We start from the raw sequence: 22,445 nt of genomic DNA on the forward strand, positions 1-22,445 counted from the left end.
AGTGGAAACTGCGCCGCCGCTGCTGTTTAAAGTGTCATACGGCACTTCCTATTCCTGGGATGTCTTCCTCATAGGTGATAAATAGCTATAATTTCAACAAAGGAGCGAATCCTAATTAACAAAACAAAAACCTAAAACCTAAAACCTAAATCAGAGAAGTATTAGAAGCAGCTGGGTGAGTGAATGATTCGAAGAGGAGGAGAATAGCAGTTTAAATAGATGTTGAAACCCTAATTATGAGACGCCGTTCGCGTTTGGGCTTCTTTACTAACTTTGGTTGGGTTGGACATTTTGGGCTGGCATATTGTAAGGAAAATTGTATAAAATAGCAAATTATTAATTCAAATAAATGTTATAACCACAGTTTGATTTAATGGTAATCCGTAATAAACAATTGTCATTCGCCTCTCTCCTCATATTTCTCGTTCGTCAGTCTCTCCCTCGCCTTTCTCACTTTATACAAACACAAATGTATTTGTATTTGTATAAAATGAGAGAAAATTGTATAAACAAATATAAATACATATATTATCGTCATATACACTTATAATTATACAAATACAGATCTTCCTCTACCCAGTTCATTTTTGTCTTTCTCTCTTTCTTGCTTTATACAAACACAGATTATACAAATTATAATGTATAATTTGTGTTGTATAAAGCGCACGCGAGGGAGATTTTGATATACAAATGTTTTATTTCGATTCAAGTGTATACAAATTCAAATTTTATGCAGATATACAAACACATAAAATTGAATTGAGAGATTGCCAGCAATTTATACAAACGAGAGATTGCCAGCGATTTATACAAATGAAAGGCTGTCAGCGATTTATACAAATCTGATGCTCCATAGCAAACATAAAGTTTGTTATGGAGCACAATTATACAAATTATAGTTATAGCATACAACTATGATTTTTATGTTTGCTAAACCTAAAATTTATTCCATATTATACGTTCCATTCTATTCTCAACCTAAAATTGAGTTAAAATATATGTATTTGTATATCAAATCTCTCTCTTGCTTTATACAAACACAAATACATTGCATTTGTATAATTTGTGTTTGTATAAAGTGGGAGAGAGAATAAGACAAAAGAGAACTGGGCATTGAAAAAATTGTATTAGTATAATTATAAGTATATAGGACGGGGAGCTATGTATTTGTGTATATATATATATACATATACAATCTCTCTCGTTTTATACAAATACAAACACAATTTATACATTTTTGTTTGTATAAAGTGAGGGAGGCGAGGGAGAGAACTGAGAGTGACGAGCGAGATTCAGGGGAGAGAGACGAATGACAATGTGTTTGTTACAAATTTGAATTAAATGAAACTGTAGCTATAACATTTATTTTAAATTAACAGTTTGTTATAATGCATAAATTTCCCTAAAGTTAATTGACAATAATGATAACTAAAACCCCATGAATGTAATATCTTATTTTTACTTTGTATGTATATATTTATTTATTTTGTATGTGAATATATCAATTGTATGTGTTTTTAAATGTTATGTACATGCTAACTATATATGAAAGATACATAAAGTGTATGATGAATGAATGAGGGAACAAACATCTAAAATTATATGTTGTATGAATGTTGAGTATTTGTTTTTAGATTGTATTCTTTTGCTCCTGTTCGCTTCGCCCATGAAAAAGGAAAATCCCTTGACGATGTTGTCTCTATCGAAAGAGTGGTCATTTATAAAGTTTTAAGATATATAAAAATATATAATGTTATGATGTTTTGTATTTTTTTTTAAATATCACTATAAAGAATACTAAGCGGGTAAAAATTGTATTTTAAAAAAAAATATCACTATAAAGAATACTAAGTGAGTCAAAATTGTAACATCAAGTAATTTTCTTGATATTAAATATTCGTTATAGGATTCAAAAAACACTCAGACAAGTATCGACAATATAGAAAAGTTGAATTGGACATATTTTATATTATACTTCTTATATTTATTTTTTGATCAAATAAATTAAACACTACTCGGAAAATTACTAAATAATTTTAGGGAAAATTGTATAAAATAACAAACTATTAATTCAAATTAAATGTTATAGCCATAGTTTCTTTTATTTGTAATTCGCAACAAACATTTCATGTTTTTTGCCATCACATTTGTATACCGAAGTATATAAATGTAAGACCCATTTGTATACCGAAATATACAAATGCATGACCCATTTGTATACCGAAATATACAAATAGACCGAAATATACAAATGCAAGACCCATTTGTATACCGAAATATACAAATGCAAGACTCATTTGTATACCGAAATATACAAATGCAAGACCCATTTGTATATCGAAATATACAAATGCAGGACCCATTTGTATACCGAAATATACAAATGCAGGACCCATTTGTATACCGGAATATACAAATAGACCCAAATACATAGCTATAGCATACAAATCAAATAGACCGAAATATACAAATGCAAGACCTATTTGTATACCGAAATATACAAATAGACCAAAATATACAAATGCAAGACCCATTTGTATATCGAAATATACAAATGCAATATACAAATGCAGGACCCATTTGTATACCGAAATATACAAATGCAGGACCCATTTGTATACCGGAATATACAAATAGACCCAAATACATAGCTATAGCATACAAATATGATTTTTATGTTTGCTAAACCTAAAATTAACCCTTTTTAATACATTTATGAGAAATTTTATTAGGTGTTTGATCATCATATATTTTAAATAATTTTTATTATTTAAGGAAATTTTACTAAGTTACAACTGAGAATAGAATTATTTTTTGTTATACCCTTTGCAAAGGAGAATCGAGCAATTTATTTGAAATTTATGGAAATAGAATTGAAAAGCAGATTTGGAACACTTTTCAAAATTTGAGATTCAACTTCAAGCTAAAATTTTAAAAAATTATAACGAAACATAGATTTGAAAAAAAGTAAAAAAAAATATTAAAAAAATGAATAACTGGCATGACTAAATGGCTCTTGAATTAAAGAGAACTTATACAATTATAAGCAATTTTTTTATCATGTTTATAAAAAATAATTTAGGTTATTGAACTCTTATGAAATCATGTTATATCGGCACATAATTCTAAGTGATTGAAATAAGTTTTAAATGATACCTAAAAGGATCCTTTGGTTGTGAATAAGCTATTGCAGAATGAAAAGTTATAAAATTGTATTTCAAAAACTAATAGTGATAAAATTATGAGTAAATTTTAGGTTTAACAAACATAAAAATCATATTAGTGCTCTATGACTATAATTTTGTTTTGCGTTTCATAGCAAACTATGTAGCATCAGATTTGTATAAATCGCAGACATGCATCTCATTTGTATAAAAGTGTAGCGATTGTATATGTATATTGGTTAGATAATGGTATATATGTAACTATTATGTATATGTATCAATGATTGTGTTTGCATATCTGCATAAAATTTGAATTTGTATACAATTGAATCGAAATAAAATATTTGTATATCAAATCTCTCTCTCGCTTTATACAACACAAATTATACATTGTCATTTGTATAATTTGTGTTTATATAAACAGAGAAAGAGAGAAAGGCAAAAGAGAACTGGTAGGGGGAATCTGTATTTGTATAATTATAAGTGTATATGACAAATATATATATATATATATATATATATATATATATATATATTTGTATTTGTATATATAGTTTTCTCTCGCTTTATACAAACACAAACACAATTTATACATTTGTGTTCGTATAAAGTGAGAGAGGCGAGTGAGATTTCTAGGGAGAGAGGCGAATGACAAAGTGTTTGCTACGAGTTAGAATTAAATGAAATTGTGGTTATAACATTTATTTTAAATTAATAGTTTGTTATTTCATATAATTTTTCCTACAATATAACCTCTCTAAAATAATATTGGTAAATTAATAAACTCTCTAAAATAATATTAATCTTTTTTCAGATTTGAGTCTGTGAAAAAAATTAACGTTCCAGTGTTGTCATCTCGAACTACATCAAAAAATTGCGAAATTTTTTATTGATAAGTGTCTCCTTATGTGAAACTGGTCCCAATGGTATTGTTATCTTCAACTTCATCCGAGATGTAAAAAACTTAACATGTCTCACATATGCTTTGTGGATTATTTATTGATAATTTGTAAAGCTGAGGTAAAATCAATACAACTGTTCCACGGACCTTTACTAAGTTCTCAGATGCTTTTGGTTTGTAGACAAATTGTGACAAGAGCTCTGTTTACTTTTCAGGGGTAAAACTAAATGTTAAACATGAGATTCTAAGGCACTTAGGCTATAATGAAGGTAGTTTACCCTTTAAGTATTTGGGCATCCCTTTGTCTTCAAAAAAGCTTACAATCAGTGAATGTATGCCGGTAGTAGATAGAGTTACAAAAAGAGTGAAATGTTGGACTTCCAAAGTGCTTACTTATGCTGGAAGATTACAATTAATTAAGTCTGTGGTGTTTGGTATGCAAACATATTGGACCCAAATGTTTATTCTCCCTAAGAAGATTATGAAACTAATTGAGCAAGTTTATAGAACTTACTTATGGACACGATCCATTAGAAACTCCAAAAGAGCTTTGATTTCTTGGGAAAATGTGTGTCAACCTAGGGGTGCAGGGGGCTGAATGTCTTACATTTGAGTTGCTGGAACAAGGCAACAATATTAAAGCAATTATGGGCTTTAGTTTCAAAGAAGAACTGTTTATAGGTTAAACGTGTACACATATACTATATACTTTGGCTATCACCTCTATTCAGGGCAGCCTTGGTGATAGGCTGGAAAAAATGGTTCACTACAACAAGTTCAACATCAAATGTATGTATGCAACGTAACGTTTAGACCACAATACTCCAAAGTACAATGAAAGAGTTTGATATCTCACTCTGCAATCCATCCACATCACAAGTTTTGCTTATGGCTAGCCCTACACCAGATATTTCCAACTGTTGACAGACTGCAAAAGTTTGGTATTGATGTTCCTGGTGCTTGTGTGTTCTGTGCAGCTTCTGTGGAAAATCTGTCTCACTTATTGTTTGACTGCCCAACTACTAATTTACTGTGAAGTAGAATGTTAAAATAGACAAGTGAACATAGGCCTATTGGTTGCTGGCAGAAAGAGGTGGCTCATGCAGTAGGCAGGGCTAAGAAATGCTTTGGGAAATGAGGCATACTCAACAACTTATTTGCGATGGTGGTTAATATGATGTGGAAGGAAAGAAACTTGTTGCGATTTCAGGGTGATCAATTCCAAATTGATAAAGTATCAAGAGAGATTGCAATCTACACACACAAGAGGGGCAAGACAGAAGAAGTGACAAGTTTACCTTCAATAGTTAAACCATATGCCTTGAGTCAAAACTATAGTTCTTTTCTTGCTTGGTTTGAATTGTTTAGTTAGATTCAAATCGTAGCTAATTGTTTAGCACCACACTGTTTTTTGTGTTTTTCCCTCTAGTGTCGAACTAGGCTGTAGAGTAGTGAGAAAGAGGTGTCTATTCCTTCAGCATTATGACGTTGCAATTTTGATAATCAATAATATTTGTTTATTTCCCAAAAAAATAATCCACTAATTATCCATTAAGACAATACATTCACATCATCACACGATTGACGATACAAATGATTTAGTATAAATTATAGGAACCACATATTATAAGTACTAAATACATTCCTATCCCTTTTAGTTTTCTATTTACCAAAAATCCCTTAAAAATGATGTTTGCGGGATACATAGCGTTGTGCACGGAATACATTAGGTTTGATACATTCCACATAGCGGGATACATAGCGTTGTGCACGGGATACATTAGATTTGATACATTCCACATAGCGGGATACATAGCGTTGTGCATGGGATACATGTGGGATACATAACGTTTGATACATTCCACATAGCGAGATACATAGCGTTGTGCACGGGATACATACGGGATACATAGGTAAAATAAGAGATTTTTGAAATTTTTGAAATAAGTAGGGATAAATGGATATTAAGGTAAGTAAAGGAGTGTAGTTAAGTAATTTGTCCAATAATGTATTCACTTTGAACACAAATCTATTTTTACAAAATTTAAAATGATACATTTTTTTAAACAAAATATAAACTTACAGATCAATTTCAAACGTTGATTTGAAATTGAAATCATTATATGAAATTGCACATCCAATCACAAGCAAACACTATCAATTGTTAATTTCATGGCTCAAATTCTTGATTAATAAATTATAAAAGGAAAAATTGCTCAAGTCAAATATTAGCTATGTATTTAATGAAAACAACTATATTTTAAAAAATTACAATAAAACACTACATGTTGATTATTACTATAGTAGATACTAGATGCCATGTTTATAATCCAATTCCTAAATAAAGTCAATTTTCAATCTCCTCAACCCCCCTCTCTCTGTTGCCGCGCTTCTCTTTTAATTTCTTTTTAATATCCCAATTAGATTTTATTATTCAAAATCAAAATTTCATTGAATTAGGTATCCACCTGTGTATGTATTCATTGAAGTAATCTCGGTATTCTTTAAATTTGTTCTGTATTTTTGTATCTATCCATATCGTATACTCTCAATCCTTTGTATTTGAGGTTTAGTGAGGGAGGAGAGATTTTTGTATCTATCCTTATCGTATACTCGCAATCCTTTGTATTCGAGATCGGAAGAGGGAGAAGAGTGGATGAATACAATTGTATTTGGTGTATTTTGATTACAATTGATACAAAATAAAAAATAGTTATGCATTAAATAAATACAAAATACAACGCAAAATAAATATAAAATACAATCCTCTCTCATTCTCACTCGCCTCTCTCCTCCCTCTCCCGATCTCGCTTCCCTCTTTCCTCCTCATATGTATTCATTTTGATACAAATTAGTTTATATTTGTATTTTCGCAAAAAAGTACAACTAATACAAATGCAGAGCAAACCAAAATATAACTGTGAATTGTAATTAGTGAAACTGTAGCTAGAAATCCTATTTAAGACCTAATATTTGTTATTTTTTGAAAGTTTCTCATTTTAAAATGACATTTTTACCCTTGTTAAGCAGATGCCCCCCACCAAGAAAAATAAAAAAGATTCGAGGCCCAATCGGGTCCAGAGTATCAGAATTAGGGTCTCACACATCTGGCCTTGTCTATTTAAACTGATATTCACCTCTCTGCTTTCATTCATCCCCGCCTTCTTCTGTGCCTCCTTGAAAATTTTACGTAGTGTTTAATAGTACCTTGTTAGGGTTTTTCAAGTTTGATTTTTGAATTTGTAGCTAATTTGTATCGATGAGGAAGACATCCCAGGAATAGGAAGTGCCGTATGACACTTTAAACAGCAGCGGCGGCGCAGTTTCCACTCTCGTTCCCATCCACCGTTGATCGGATTCTATCCAGTCTCCGTTCAATGGTCGGGATCTGTGGCATTCTGCTCCGCCGTTGTGTGTGTGATTTGTAACGGGTCTCTGAGGTTTCATCCATTTTTAAATTATTTATAGTCTTATCGGTCCGATGCCACGTCGACGGTAGCAAAATGCGATGACCGAAGATGCTATGATTGGACGAATAACAAGTTTTAATTAACGTTTCGCATTCTGATAGGAATCTGTGTATGGATTTTTCAGTTCCTTCACGGAGCCGTTTCGTGCGTTTACATCCCGTTTCAAATTTATTTCTTTTGAAAACAAATACTATTTTTGAAGCCAATGATGATTTTTATATAAATATTTGGAATTACCGTCTGAACATTATTGATGTGTGATTGACTATCTGAGGCTTCACTATTAAAACTCTGCTTTATTTTGATATATTAGTAATTTTTTGAGGTGTATTATTTCTTGCATCACTACATGATTTTGTCAAATAACGAATTTTGTTCAATGCGCTGCCACTTCTAATGCCTATTTTATTTTCAGAATAATTCTTTGGTTCAATTTACTGCAATTTCTAATTCCTATTCAGCCTCACTCTAGTATCTATTGGAAGGATTTATGGAGGAGACAAATTGGCAAAATGGGGAGTCACAGGGATTAAAAGACGTTCATTAGGCTAAACTGACAAGGAATTAATAGGAGGTCCATAAGGCTAAACATCCTTCCTATGGCAAGTGGCCGAGTGGGAGTCATAATCAAACATGTGGCCTGGTTGGTGGACTTAGTTATAAAAAAATAAAGTCACGCCTTTACTATGATAAGCTATAATTTTTGACATGATGATAAAGGTTTAGTGAAGAACTTAGTTAGGACTTAGGAGTGTCTGTTAAAGCTCAGCTATACAGAATGGAGTTAACTAAAAATGAGTTTGATTTGGCGAAAAAGAAACTACAAAATCTTTCATATGAAAGGGGATTAAAGAGTTGAACAGATTGCAAGTTCATTGTTATGGACTAAAGTTTGTTCATCTAGCTCGAGGACTAGGAAAATTGAATTAGTACCCATAGAAAGATTCTTGTAATTAGGATCAAGCGCTTATCATTATGCCAATAAAGGCATAACTTTATTTTCTTAACTAAGTCCATCAAGAAAGCTTCATGTTCGATGATGATTCCAATTTAATCGGGCCACCCAGGCAGAATGTTGACGTTATTCAACATATGTGTAGTAGAAGTAACTGAGAAACTGTGTTGATAAGGGCAAATACCATTTAGTAGGTTTTATTTTATTGGAGTAACATTTTAATATTAAAGTTGCTTCATCTTGACATAACAATATTTGTGAATTGCCAATGTGTGCTGCCGACTGCCGAGCTTTTCCATTTCCTTTTGTGTCCGTTGGAGGACTTTAGCATCATAGTAGCCCCTTGTTAGCTTTTTTCATGTTTGATTTGTTGAATTTGTAGCTAATTTGCATCGATGAGGAAGACATCCCAGGAATATGAAGTGCCGTATGACACTTTAAACAGCAGCGGCGGCGCTGTTTCTACCTTCATTCCCATTCACCGTTGATCGGATTCTATCCAGTCTCCGTTCAATGGTCGGGATCTGTGGCATTCTGCTCCGCCGTTGTGTGTGATTTGTAACGGGTCTCTGAGGTTTCATCCATTTTTAAATTATTTATACTCTTATCAGTCCGATGCCACGTCGACGGTAGCAAAATGCTATGATTGGACAAATAACAAGTTTTAATTAACGCTTCGCATTCTGATAGGAATCTGTGTATGGATCTTTTCAATTAGCCGTTTCGTGCGATTACATTTTTTCAAATTTATTTCTGTAGTAAACAAATATATTTGACCACTCATTCGGTAAATCAACTATTTTTCATTAGATTCATATATATCACCATTAAAACAAAAGAAAATTTTAACTTTCCACAATTGCCATAAAATAGACACACCTAATCTCAGTAACTTAATGGAATCAGGGTATTGATATGTATTGCGAAACAAAGCATGCCGAAATCAATAGTATTGTCTAAATTGGACAGTAGATACTTCTTGATAGGACACAATTTCCGCACTAATTGAGCTTTCGGACACTACAAAATACTCCATCTATTTGAAAAAGGTACAACTTTTTGAAAATCTTAAATTTTTAATAATTCACTTCATAATTAATAAGATTAAAATAGTAAACTCCCTATGTGAATAATTATTTTCTTAATAGGTGTGTGTCAATTCAAAAGTGGACAAATAATTAGGGACAAAAGGAGTATATGATTAACTGTTTCTAATTCTATAAACATTTAAAATGCATCTCATAAAAAAAGGTGTTTTTCAACTGAATTGAGGTGTATTAGTTCTCGCATCACTGCAACGAATTAGATCTTTGGCTAAAAAGATAACCAGATCTAACCTCATACTTACATGATTTTGTCAAATAATCAATTTTTTGTTCAATTCTCTGCCACTTCTAATGCCTATTTTATTTTCAGAACAATTTTTTGGTTCAATTCACTGCAACTTCTAATGCCTATTCAGCCTCACTCTAGTTGACAAAATGGGGAGTCACAGAGTAATATTAATAGACGTGCATTAGGCTAAACTGAGTATTTGATTTGGCAAAAGAGAACTACTACAGAATCTTTCATGGAAAGGGGGGGAATTACAGAGGAATTGAACAGATTTGTAATTAGGATCAAACACTTACCATTAAGTCAATAAAGCTCCATATTCGATCATGACTCCAATCCAATCGGCCCATCCCAACTCTTTCGTGAATCTTGTAACTATAGGAAGAATGTTGGCGTTATTCAACATACGTGTAGTAGAAGTTATTTGAGAAACTGTGTTAATAAGGGCAATACCATTTTGTAGGTTCTATTTTGTTGGAGTAACATTTTAATATCAGAATAATATTAAAGTTGCTTCATATTGACATACCAATATTTGGGAATTGCCAATATGTGCTGCTGACTGCTAAGCTTCTCCATTTCCTTTTGTCTCCGTTGCAGGACTTTAGATCATCATAGTAGCTTATTATTTTTCATTGGTAATCCTTTAACTTCTAAATCATTATTTACTCATTATTTTACCTAATTATTCTTGTAATTCAGGTAACCTCTAGGGCTATTTATCTACGCTATTAACTACTACATTATCTTCCTATTCATTGCAAGAAAGAATACTTCATTTATAAATAGTGAGTCTTACTTTGTGTTGAGATGAGAGAAATAATGTAAAAATGTCACGACCCAATCCACCGGGCAGTGCGGGAACCTACACACTAACATCTAAGTAGGAGAACCCTCATATCCCAATAGTTAAAACATGCGGACGATTAATGAAAAATGGAGATAAAAGAAATCATAGGGTTTTCACAAGTAAAACTTTTAAACAATTTTGGGTTAAAATTTGTAAAGTAACTAACAACCCCAAGAATCTAGTCTAAACAGGTACAAGAGCTACTAAGAGTAAAAACTGGACATAATAATAAAAGACACGACTCCTACCATGTGGAAGGAAAAGTAGAAGCTGCTGGAGAATTCTTCATCTTCAGCTGATGAAACATCACCAACCTGCATCCAGACTATGTCAAAAAGACATAGCAAGAGTAGTATTAGTACAAACCACACGTACTTGTAGGCATCATCGGTCAACCCGACGCCCACAACATAACATAAGAAAACAACAAGCAAGAACATGCAATAAACCACTCGCTTCTCCACCTTTACCCTCTCTTGAAAACCTCAGAATTACACTAGTACTCTAACTACTAACCACCCTCTCGGTCAACCTACTTACTAGGTTCTTGATCATAGCCTAACCATTCTAACACATAGAAAAGTCCCCAAATACAACTACAAGCATTCCAACTAACCGCTCACGTCATACCCTTACTTCCTCTTCATATTACCCAACCATGGCCACGTAGTACATTACGTCAAGCTTTCTAACCACTAAACACAAATCCTTTTCTCCAAAATGAAATCCACCTAAGCACTTATAACACGTACACTACCCACACTCCTCGCCTTTACTCGGACATTAACAATTCTTGAACCGTTGACTCCCTACCTACCGTATCACATCCCAGTTGGGTTTGCCCATTCCGGTTCACTCAATATCAAGGTACATATCAAGTTTACTCAACATAGAAGAACAATCAAACATTAGTCCTCATAACCATATAACAACTCCGGGAAATACAATATCAATTATCATTACAAACAAGGTACAATTTCACAATCCTCAAGGCATACAATTATGTCAAATCATTGATCCTCTCAGGGAACCCAAACAGTTAGCATACCGAAACGTGGTACCCGATCCAATGATTATGTTGGAATGTGGCAACGGATCCCATAATTATGTTGGAATGTGACAACCGATCCAAGTTAGTGTGTCGAAACGCAACACCCGTCGACCTCTTTACGCTAGAAATCTCCTTCTCATTCCTTTCCAAGCTTAGAGCAGCTTACTGAAGGTTTCAAGGGTGTTTTACGACTAATTAGGTATTTTAGGAAAAATGAGGAAATATGGTTTCACGTTATTTACATTCTGTCTCGCCTATCCCTCCCTGGCGCCAACTTACCCTGCCCTGACGCAGCCGCCCTAGCGGCATTTGGCCCGCCTTGGCAGGACAGTGGCCCAGTATTTCTTGAAGTTTTGTTTTTACTAATTAACGATGGTTCGGGTCGTTACAAAAAAAAAAAAAAAAAGTTCATATGGAGTTTAGTGTAGTGAAAGAGATAGTCAAGACAAAAAAATATTCTAAGTCTTCAATTAAGAGCTTGTTTGACATTTCTGTTAAAAACAACTTATTTTTAGAAGTATTTTTTTAAAATGGCTTTTCAGAAAAAATGCTTTTGAAAAAACAATTTATGTTTGACCAATTCATTTGAGAAGTACTTTTCATAAGCAAATTGCATTTGACTAATTTTTTTAAAAAATTAATTTTGAGAGTTGAATTATAAAAAATACAACTATTAATGTACTTTTAATATTAATATTATTTTATAGAGAAAAACTATTTGAAATATCTGTTATTAAAAAATTAATTAATTTTTTTTATTAAATTAAAATGAACATATTTAAATTTTAAATCAATATTATACCTTTTTTGAGAGGCTAAAATCTTTATTTGTTTTTTGGGAGTCATTATTCATTCTAATATTAGTTTAGTAAATTTCTCAATAACTATATAAAGTATCAACAAAATTCATGGATTTTACCGAATTAGTACTTTTCATGCCAGTTTTACTCTCGGATAATGTAGATAAACTTACACTAAAGACCAATTTAAACACGCAATATGAAATCAGAATGATGTAAAATTGAAGTTTTAATTGAATATGCAGTTTAAATTTCTTAAGTTGTATATTTTTTTCTTAAACATGCAAATCACACATGTTGTGAAAACTATCAAATTTGTCCAATTCCTATATAGTCTTACCAAATGAGTGAACCATAGTTTATAAACAAAATACCAAAATATCCTAAGGTTCCACATTGACAAATTACATATCTCTCTATATATAAGAGAATCCTAGGTCCGCCTACGTGACACCACCACAAACCAGGATTCTCTTTTAATTTATTTATATATACATATATAAAAAAAAGAGAACCCTAGGCCCGTCTACGTAGTGCCACCACAAACCAGGATTCCCTTTTAATTTATTTATTACCAAAACTAGTCTTCTCCTTTCATGAAAAATTGTGACTTTTATGAAAAGTTGTGATTCTTATGAAAAGTTGCGACTTTTATGAAGAGTTGCGACTTATGAAAAGTTGTAACTTTTATGAAAAGTTGCGACTTAATGAAGAGTTGCGACTTTTATGAAAAATGGTGACTTTTATGAAAGGTTGTGCCCTTTCCGAAGGGTTGCAACCTTTTCAAATAGTTGTAACCATTCCGATAAGGCACAATTAACATTCGTTTACACTACCCTTTGTTGTCTATAAATAGAGGGATTTCATCTCATTTTAAAACAACGAAAATTTTGAACCTCTTCTTCTTCTTCTTCTGCACAATTAAATATTCGTGTATTTTGTTCATGTTGAGTGGCTCACTAACACCATTGCTTATGTTAGAGATCCTGGTATGTATTATTTTCCTTGTCATTTACATTATTAATGTTTGTTACTACGTAATCTTGTACTCCCTCCGTCCCATTTTATATGTCATCTCTTTCTATAAATAGTTGGTCCATAATACCTATCATTTCATAATATCAATGCATAAATTACCATATTGTTCCTTTTTTACTCTTGAGAGTTATTCGCCTTGGAAATATACATTTGACCAACTTAGAAAATCTAAGCAAATGATTCATGTTCATTGGTTAAATTAATTAATCAATATAAATTAATTCATATTTATTGATTGAAAACTTGAGTTCCAAAAAAATTAAATAAGGGTAGAAGAGTAAAGTTACATCATTTCTTAATACAAGTGCAAAGTAAAAATGTGACATATAAAATAAGACGGAGGGAGTTTGTAAGATAATATAGTGTTTTAGTTTTAATGACTTATAAATTTTAAATATTATTTTATAAATTTTGTGATATTAAATTTCCGCGCGAAGCGTGGATAAATTTACTAGTATACATACACTTGTAAAGATCCATTAGTTAACAATAGTAATAACTAATTATTCTTTAATATAATTCGTTCACATTATACAAACAATTTATTCATTCCGAACATGATTTTTTTTTAATTTGAAATTGAATACATAATTTTAATATCATATGAAATTGCACATCAAACAACAACTAGCAATTGCTAATTTCATTGCTCGGATTCGTGATTAATAAAGGGAAAAGGGTCAAGAATACCCCTCAACTTTAGTTTATTAGTTGACTATACCCCTACCGTTAAAACAAAGTTATTTATGTCTTTGCCGTTACTAATTTCACTATTTATACCCCTCAATTGACAGAAATCCCCAAATTAACCAATTTTACTTAAATTACCCAATTTTAAACCGACACAGCTAATAATATAAACCCATTTTTGTTCATCTTCATTTCTTTTAATCTTCATCTTTAAAATTAATTTTAAAAAATTCCAACATAATAACAAATCAACAAATTTACAAGCAAAAGTTGTCCGAAAAAGTTCCAATTCGCTGGACAGTGCCCAAAAAACAATAATATCAAACCAAAAATTAGAATAATCAACAACAAAGTGTAATAGCTTACACAAACTTGAACAAGAATATGAATGAAAAATTATTGGAGCTTGAACTCCCTAACCAAATCTGAAACACAGAGAATAAAGTGAAAAATGTAAAAGAAAAATAACTCATCATAAAATATAAGAATGGAAAGAAAATAGAGGGTCACTGGAAAATGGGGGTGAAGCTCGGTCGTGCAGCTGTGTCGGTGCTGTTAATTGCTTCGAGAAATAGGTTTGTTGATTTTGGCGTTGGGAGAGAGGTTGTGGCGGCTGCTGATTTGCATAGCTTCACCGGAGTTCATGGTCATTGTTCATCGGAGTTGGAGCCAAAACACAAATACAATAGAAGAAAACGTAAAAGGGGAAAAATGAGGGGACTGTTGAGAATGAGAAGAACAAGACAGAGTCAAATGTGTGAATCTTCGTATATGTTCCCTACCCACTGTTACTGTGTAACTAACTTTCCATTAATTAGTTAAGACAGTTACAATTAGATATAAGTCGGTTAGGATAGCTAAGTGTGATTAGATATCACAACTACTATAAAGAGGAGTTCTACAATGTAACTAGACAAAATTGAATAACAAAATATTCTTCTCCTCATTGTTCTCTCTATTCTTCTTCTTCTTCTTCTTCACTATTCATAAATATCTTCATGGTATTCCTAGTTGAATAAATCAATCAATAATTTCGCTAAGATTGACTGATCGCAATTGTGCAAAGAAACACAATGATGAATGGTACAAATGCTACAACAATTTTTGGCCTTAATGCATAATCAAGTTCAGGAACTGGAACTGGAAATCTAACTACAGCAATTGATTACAATAATCCCCTGTTTCTCTATTCATCTGATGTAAGTGGAAATCAGATCATTTCTTTTCAATTAACTGGTGTTGGTGCTGAGAATTATTCTATGTGGTATAGGTCGATAATGGTAGCCCTGTTAGTGTCACTCCCCAAACTCAAGGGGCGCAACTGGCTCCTAATGCCAGAACTCAGGCCCGAGTCAACCCTGCTGAACCATTTGTTACTAGCACATGGCAGCCACACGCAATCAAAAAAACAAACAAGTAAATCTCGGCTTAAAATTAAGCCTTCGACCGGCAAGGCCCCTGTCAATAGATCTATAAAAGAAACAGCTACTCCCAAGAGTTCATATAAAGAAATAGCCAACTAGCACAGAAGTCCTGATTGGGCCGTCAAGGCCACTATGATCTCTATAGCAAAACTGAAAGCAGACATATATCGATACAATACATCAAACAGCTAACAAGCAACAACAAACCAACCAACTAGGCCAGCATAGCCATAACGTAGTTGTACACCCCACACACTAGTCTGCAAGCCTCTAAGAGTAATAAATATTGGCGGGACAGGGCCCCAACCTACCCATAAAAATATATACAACAAAAGCTAACAAACATCCCAACTATGGCAGCTCCGGAGGAAAGGGGATAGCTAATCAGATAGAAGTCAATCCTACTGTTGAGGAGGTCTATTAGGTCATTTGTCGAGTCCTGCATACATGAATGCAACCCCCCAGGCAATGGGACGTCAGTACAAAATAATGTACAGAGTATGAAATGCTATAGACTAAATGAGTAAGTATCATAATATACCAAAAACAATCAGGTGAGGAAATCAAATTTAGATAAGCATGCTAACCCACTACTGAATCTAAAAAAATACAATGAACAAACATCAACCCAACCAAGCCCCCATAAGCTCGGTAGGTACAAACAATATACCACCTACCCAGGACCCCATAAGCCAGAAAGTGCCAAATCAATCTACATAACCCTATCGGTAGCCCCTTGTCTTTGTAAGAAGTCACATAGCCCTTTTTGGCAACGATATAACCCCGTAGGCAGCGCATAGCCCTCTTAGGCAACATTATAGCTTTGTGGGCTGCACGTAGCCCTCTTTTGCATCACATAGCCCTGCAGGCAACATATTGCCCTCTATGGCGTCAAAATAGCCCCGTAGGCAACACATAACACTCTTTGGCATCAATATAGCCCAGTGGGCAACACATAGCCCTCTTAGGCAATAACATAGTCCTATTAGACAACATCATATCCCACATAGGCAGTTCATAGCTCAACAGCTAATCACAATAGCCCCAAGGGCGACAATAAACAATTGAATAAGCTAAAAGTGAGTAATTTAGCTATAAACAATATATACATATATATATATATATATATATATATATATATATATATATATATATATAGTTTCCAAATCGTTCCTAACTCAGGGTTGTTCTTACCAGATTATGAGTCCCTATAATAAGGGTATATAACCACTCAATTAGCCAACCATTCACAATTACATCTACAAGATCACCAACATTAACTACCCTACTATATCACTTCCAAGCTCTAAGGAAATATGTCGAACGAAAGGAATAGCCTTAACATACATTTTCCTTTATAATTTATGCTGAAAATACCTTTGTCCGCACCACTACAACACTAAAAAAAAGGTAAAATCAATCAGTAATTAAGGACAAGAATTACTACGACAATCGATACGGATTCCTATCGTAAATTACTATCCAAGACCAAAGCTATCCATAAACTAATAAAATATGGTTCTTACCTTTCTTTACACCTAGAACACTTAAATAAAATCAAACCACTGAAAAAACTCTGCTGCCACAGCCTCTACAAAGCTACACCGATCAATTCACCATGAAAACTATACCAAAACGACGAGCTCGCAAAGTAGGGCAATTTTTTATAAAGAGACAATAAAAGATTATGAACACACAATGATGATTTGAGGAGAATTTCTGTGATTTTCATGGGTTTCTTACGAGTTTGAATGAAGAAAAATGAAGAAGATGCTATCTTATAAGCTTCCACTGACTTAGGGGACCCACCTCACGTGCTTGCTTGCGCAGTCTCACAAAAACGTGAATATCTCTCTATTCTGAAGTGGTATAAACAAACCGTTTGATGCGTTGGAAACTAGACTCGTAGACCTTTGATTTAATGGGTCATGGGCCCCATAACTTTTTATACATTGGGAGAAACCTTCCGAGACATTTGACCCAAATTTCAGAGAAATCTTTAAAAAGGAACTTACGATAACTTTTGCCAACTTTTATTTTGCGACTTACCTTACTTCAAAACTTGAGATAAAACCCTTGAATACTTAAAATATGACATATCACATCATTCTTAATGTATTACTCACCCTCTTTGTCCTTCCACGAAGGTATGAGTTAATTTACACGTTTTGAAAAGTTGGGGTGTTACAGTTAGGAAGAAATAAAACAGGGTTAGTGAATGGATCTTGTCCAAAGGATAAATTTCCAAGATTATAAGGTATCTGGAAAAGGGTGAATGATGTTGAATTTTCCTGGATCATGAATTATGTAGAGAAAGGGCTTCTTGGAAACCTCATATGTGCAACATGTGCTAAAAATGTCTGGGAGGATCTATATGAAAGGTTTAACAAGATAGATGGATCAAGAACATTTAATCTGCATCTAGAAATTGCCACTATATCTTAATGAACATGTTCTGTGTCTGTTTACTTCTCAAGATTGAAAGGGCTGTGGGAGGAATTTGAGGCTATGGTGCCTACCCCGTCCTATGAATGTGACAGATCTAAAGAGTATATAGTACACCTGCAAAAACTCAAATTATTTCAGTTTCTTTTGGGGTTAAATGACTCTTACTTACAAGCAAGGTCTCAGATCTTGTTGATGAGCCCACTTCCATCAGTGAATCAAGCATATTCAATTATCATGTATGATGAGAGTCAAAAATTAGTAGTGGCTGCAGCAGGCATATTAGGATCTAATCCCAGTTCTGGCCAACAAGCATATGAGTTAGCTATGTACTCAAGAAATGGTATTATTTAAAAGTTCAAGAAGATAGGGAATTTGTATTGTGATTATTACAAGCTTAAGAATCACACTAGAGATAAGTGTTACAAGTTAATAGGGTATTCTCAAGATTTTAGGTTCAAAAAGAAAAAACCTAACACTGCATATAATGCAATGATGGAAAGTTCAGGTTCTTAGGAACAGGTTCCTCACAAATATCGTCATTCTACTCAATTCACTACAAGTGACCATGGGTAGTCTTCAAATGAAGAGAACAGTCAATTGGAACCTTGTCATCTATCAAAGAATCAATATCAACAATTGCTCAAGTTTATAAACAAAGCTCTAGAACAAGTTCATTCAGCTAATGTAGTAGGTCATGGATCAGGTACAAACACTTATTTCAACTCTACTACCAATATTATTTATGCTCCTTGTTGGATAATTGATACATGTGCTACTAATCACATGGTGACAGGCCTGAGCTCTCTAAACAAGTCAACTATTTGCAAGTCTAATAAGCCAAAGAAAGTACATTTACCCAATGGTGATGTTTCCTTAGTTGAGTTTATTGGCTCAAGTGGCCTACCAAGCAATGAAGTGATCACTGGAGTTTTTCAAGTACCACAATTCGAATTTAACCTGTTATCAGTATCTGAACTCACTAAGGAACTGCACTGTTCTGCTATTTTTTTCCCTAACTTCTGTATATTTCATGATCTGTCACATGGGAAGGTGAAGATGATTGGTAAAGAAGATGGTGGTCTATACATACTATCAAGCAATACAAGTTCAAGAGATGTCAATATTGCAGCTAGTTGCTCTATTCCATTACTAAGAGTAGATTCTAAACTAGATATAGACTTGTGGCATAGAAGATGTGGGCATGTATTTAGTTCAATGTTAAATAAAATGTTGTCATCAGATTTAAGTAGCATAACTGAGACAATTAATAAATGCAATAATTGTTCTTGTGCTAAGCAAACAAGGATACTTTTCACAGTTAGCACCTCTAAAAGCTCTGCATGTTTTGATTTAGTTCATATGGATCTATGGGGTCCTTATAAAACTTCTACTCATAATGAAAATAAATATTTTCTTACTGTGGTAGATGACATGTCTAGATATACATGGATTTTTCTGTTAAAACTAAAATCTGATGCGTGTACTATTATTCAACAATTTCTAGTACATGTTAAAACACAATTTGATAAAACTATTAAGTGCATAAGAACTGATAATGGTACATAATTCTTGAATAATATGTGTTCAACCATGTTTACTTCTTTAGGCATTATACATCAAACTACATGTGCTTATACCCTTCAGCAAAATGGTATTGTTGAAAGGAAACACATACACATTCTTGAGCTTACAAGAGCTATTAGGTTTCAGGGAAACATTTGGGGTTTATGTGTTCAAGATGTAGTATATATTATAAACAGAATTCTTAAACCTGTTATTAATAACAAAACTCATTTTACAAAGTTATTCAAAAAGCAACTTACAATATCACATCTCAGAGTGTTAGGCTATTTGTGTTTTGCTAAAATTATACAAGAACCCGATAAAATAAAGAGTAGGTTCAGAATGGTTGTTCATTTAGGCTATGCAACCACTTAAAAAAGTTACTAGTTATATGATCTAACTTCTCATGTTTTCTTTGTACACAGAGATATGATATTCAAGGAAGACATATTTCCTTTCAAAACACAAGATCAACAATATACACATGTGTTCAGATTCACTGGTTTAAATGATGGACACCAAGCTTCTGTCACTAACTCACCACATCAATTGCCCATTGCTGATCAGATTCAGGGAACAGGTTCATCTGGAGAGGTATCTAGGTATCTATAGAAACTAATAATCCTGCACTAAATAGAGATCAAGTTCTTGTACCTGGTCCATTGGTGATACAAGAAGAAAATAAAAGATCTGCAATGGGAAAGAAACCACCATTATGTATGAAAGATTTTGTATCTCTCCATGCTAAACATACTTCATACTCTTTGTACAAATACCTGTCATATGACCAATTAAACCATTCCTATCAAACAGATTTGTCTAAGTTCCCTGCCAATACAGAATCTACAAGCTACAAAGAAATTGTTTCTCATCCTAAATGGGTTGAGGCAATGCAATCTGAGATTGATGCACTACAAAATAATCATACATGGGAAGTAGTTACTCTTCCAAAGGGAAATGTGCCTATAGGTTGCAAATGGGTCTATAAGATCAAATATAAGAGCACATGAGAAATAGAGAGGTATAAGGCAAGGCTAGTAGCAAAAGGCTATAGCCAAAAGAAAGGTATTAATTATAAGGAGACATTCAGTCCAGTGGTGATGGTGAGGATTGTGAGAACAATACTAACTATTGCAGCCCAAAGACAATGGCACATTCATCAGATGGATATGTTCAATGATTTCCTACAAGGGGACTTACCTGATGAGATTTACATGTAACTTCCTCAGGGATTTAAGAGTCAGGGGGAGAATAAAGTGTGTAGACTCACTAAATCCCTTTATGGGCTAAAACAAGCACCAAGACAATGTAATGGAAAACTCTAACATGCATTACTGAAATTTGAGTTCAAACAAAGTGAATATCATTACTCGTTATTCATAAAAAAGACAACAATAGGCATGACACTTGTTCTCATCTATGTGGATGATATGATGATCACTGGAAATAATAAACTTCTAATTTAAGAAACAAAGAATCAGTTGAAACAAGCTTTCAAAATGAAAGACTTGGGAGAGTTAAGGTACTTCTTAGGTATTGAATTTGCAAGATCAAAGCAAGGTATTCTAATACATCAAAGAAAATATGCACTAGAATTAATTTCTGAAACTGGTCTAACTGCAGCTAAGCCAGCTGGAACTCTAATTGATACCAACTTAAAATTGACTACCAAATAATATGATAAAGAAAAGCACAAATGACAAAATATGATCCCTTAGCTGATCAAGAAGCTTATCAAAGGATAGTTGGCAAACTACTTTATCTAACCATGATAAGACATGACATCTCCTATTTGGTTCAAACATTAAGTTAATTCCTACAACAACCTAAGAAGTCACATATGACTGCAACATTAAGGATTGTCAGATATGTGAAAAACCAACTAGGACAAGGCCTACTACTGTCCAGCTACTCAAAGAATACTATCATTGTTTATTGTGATGCAGATTGGGCCTCTTTCCCTCTAACAAGAAGGTCAATAACTGGTTACTTTGTGCAGTATGGAGGGCCTTTAGTTTCATGGAAGTCAAAGAAACAAACAACTGTTTCTAGAAGTTCAGCTGAAGCTGAATACATGAGCATTGCAACCACTGTAACAGAAATTATATGGCTGAAAAGTTTAATGGAGGAACTCAACATTGAAGTTTCACTACCTAACAACATACATACTGATAGCAAAGCTGCCATGCAACTTGCAGCCAATCTAGTCTATCATGAGAGGACCAAACACATTGAGATTGTAACACCGCGGAAACTAGTAGACTAAACTAAGTCTATAAGCTAGGGTTCTAGAGTTTGATGTATGTGGATTAGAGTCGTAGATGAGATTTCCCGTACTTAGAATGAGGGGTTTAGGGGTTAAACGTCAAGGCATATCTTACACCCCATAAACTAGTACACCATCTGGGGCTTAATGAGGGCCAAGTTAAGGGGCAAGAGCCAAGGCCAAGGGGGTAAGGTCCAAGCCAAGGCCAAGGCTGCCCAAGCTTGGAAGCACACTGCCTCAAGTCCACGACCACTACCACGGCTCATGAGACCAAGGCAGGAGCTCCCTAAAGGTTGCCTCAATGTAGCTTGCCTCCACGAGCCACTTCACGACTTGTGGTCTTGACCATGGATCGTGGGAAGGCTCGTAAAGATGTCTTAGGATAAGGGAAGCCAAGACCTTTTAGAGCTAAGTATGAACCCTCGTTCATGACCAGTGGTCTTGACCACAGTCCGTGAAGGGGCTCGTGAAGTACCCTTAGGATTTGTGG

General features: G+C 33.7%; 6 non-coding genes across 6 annotated transcripts; 5 read left to right on the forward strand and 1 right to left on the reverse strand.

Annotated features, from left to right (window-relative positions):
* Positions 1 to 12: 12 nt before the first annotated feature.
* Positions 13 to 77, reverse strand: LOC125839843 (small nucleolar RNA U49). Its single transcript, XR_007443711.1, has one exon. It is a non-coding gene; the product is annotated as a small nucleolar RNA U49 (small nucleolar RNA).
* Positions 78 to 7,319: 7,242 nt separating this feature from the next.
* Positions 7,320 to 7,384, forward strand: LOC125839842 (small nucleolar RNA U49). The gene has a single exon (XR_007443710.1). It is a non-coding gene; the product is annotated as a small nucleolar RNA U49 (small nucleolar RNA).
* A 156-nt stretch (positions 7,385 to 7,540) lies between these two features.
* On the forward strand, positions 7,541 to 7,693 carry LOC125839840 (small nucleolar RNA snoR2/U65). The gene has a single exon (XR_007443708.1). It is a non-coding gene; the product is annotated as a small nucleolar RNA snoR2/U65 (small nucleolar RNA).
* Positions 7,694 to 7,734: 41 nt separating this feature from the next.
* Positions 7,735 to 7,816, forward strand: LOC125839834 (small nucleolar RNA snoR77Y). Its single transcript, XR_007443703.1, has one exon. It is a non-coding gene; the product is annotated as a small nucleolar RNA snoR77Y (small nucleolar RNA).
* A 1,064-nt stretch (positions 7,817 to 8,880) lies between these two features.
* On the forward strand, positions 8,881 to 8,945 carry LOC125839845 (small nucleolar RNA U49). The gene has a single exon (XR_007443713.1). It is a non-coding gene; the product is annotated as a small nucleolar RNA U49 (small nucleolar RNA).
* A 154-nt stretch (positions 8,946 to 9,099) lies between these two features.
* Positions 9,100 to 9,229, forward strand: LOC125839841 (small nucleolar RNA snoR2/U65). The gene has a single exon (XR_007443709.1). It is a non-coding gene; the product is annotated as a small nucleolar RNA snoR2/U65 (small nucleolar RNA).
* Positions 9,230 to 22,445: the final 13,216 nt, after the last annotated feature.

The sequence above is a fragment of the Solanum verrucosum genome, unplaced genomic scaffold, assembly GCF_900185275.1.
Source record: "Solanum verrucosum unplaced genomic scaffold, falcon-dt-bn FXZP01000175.1, whole genome shotgun sequence".
Classification (NCBI taxonomy): Eukaryota; Viridiplantae; Streptophyta; class Magnoliopsida; order Solanales; family Solanaceae; genus Solanum; species Solanum verrucosum.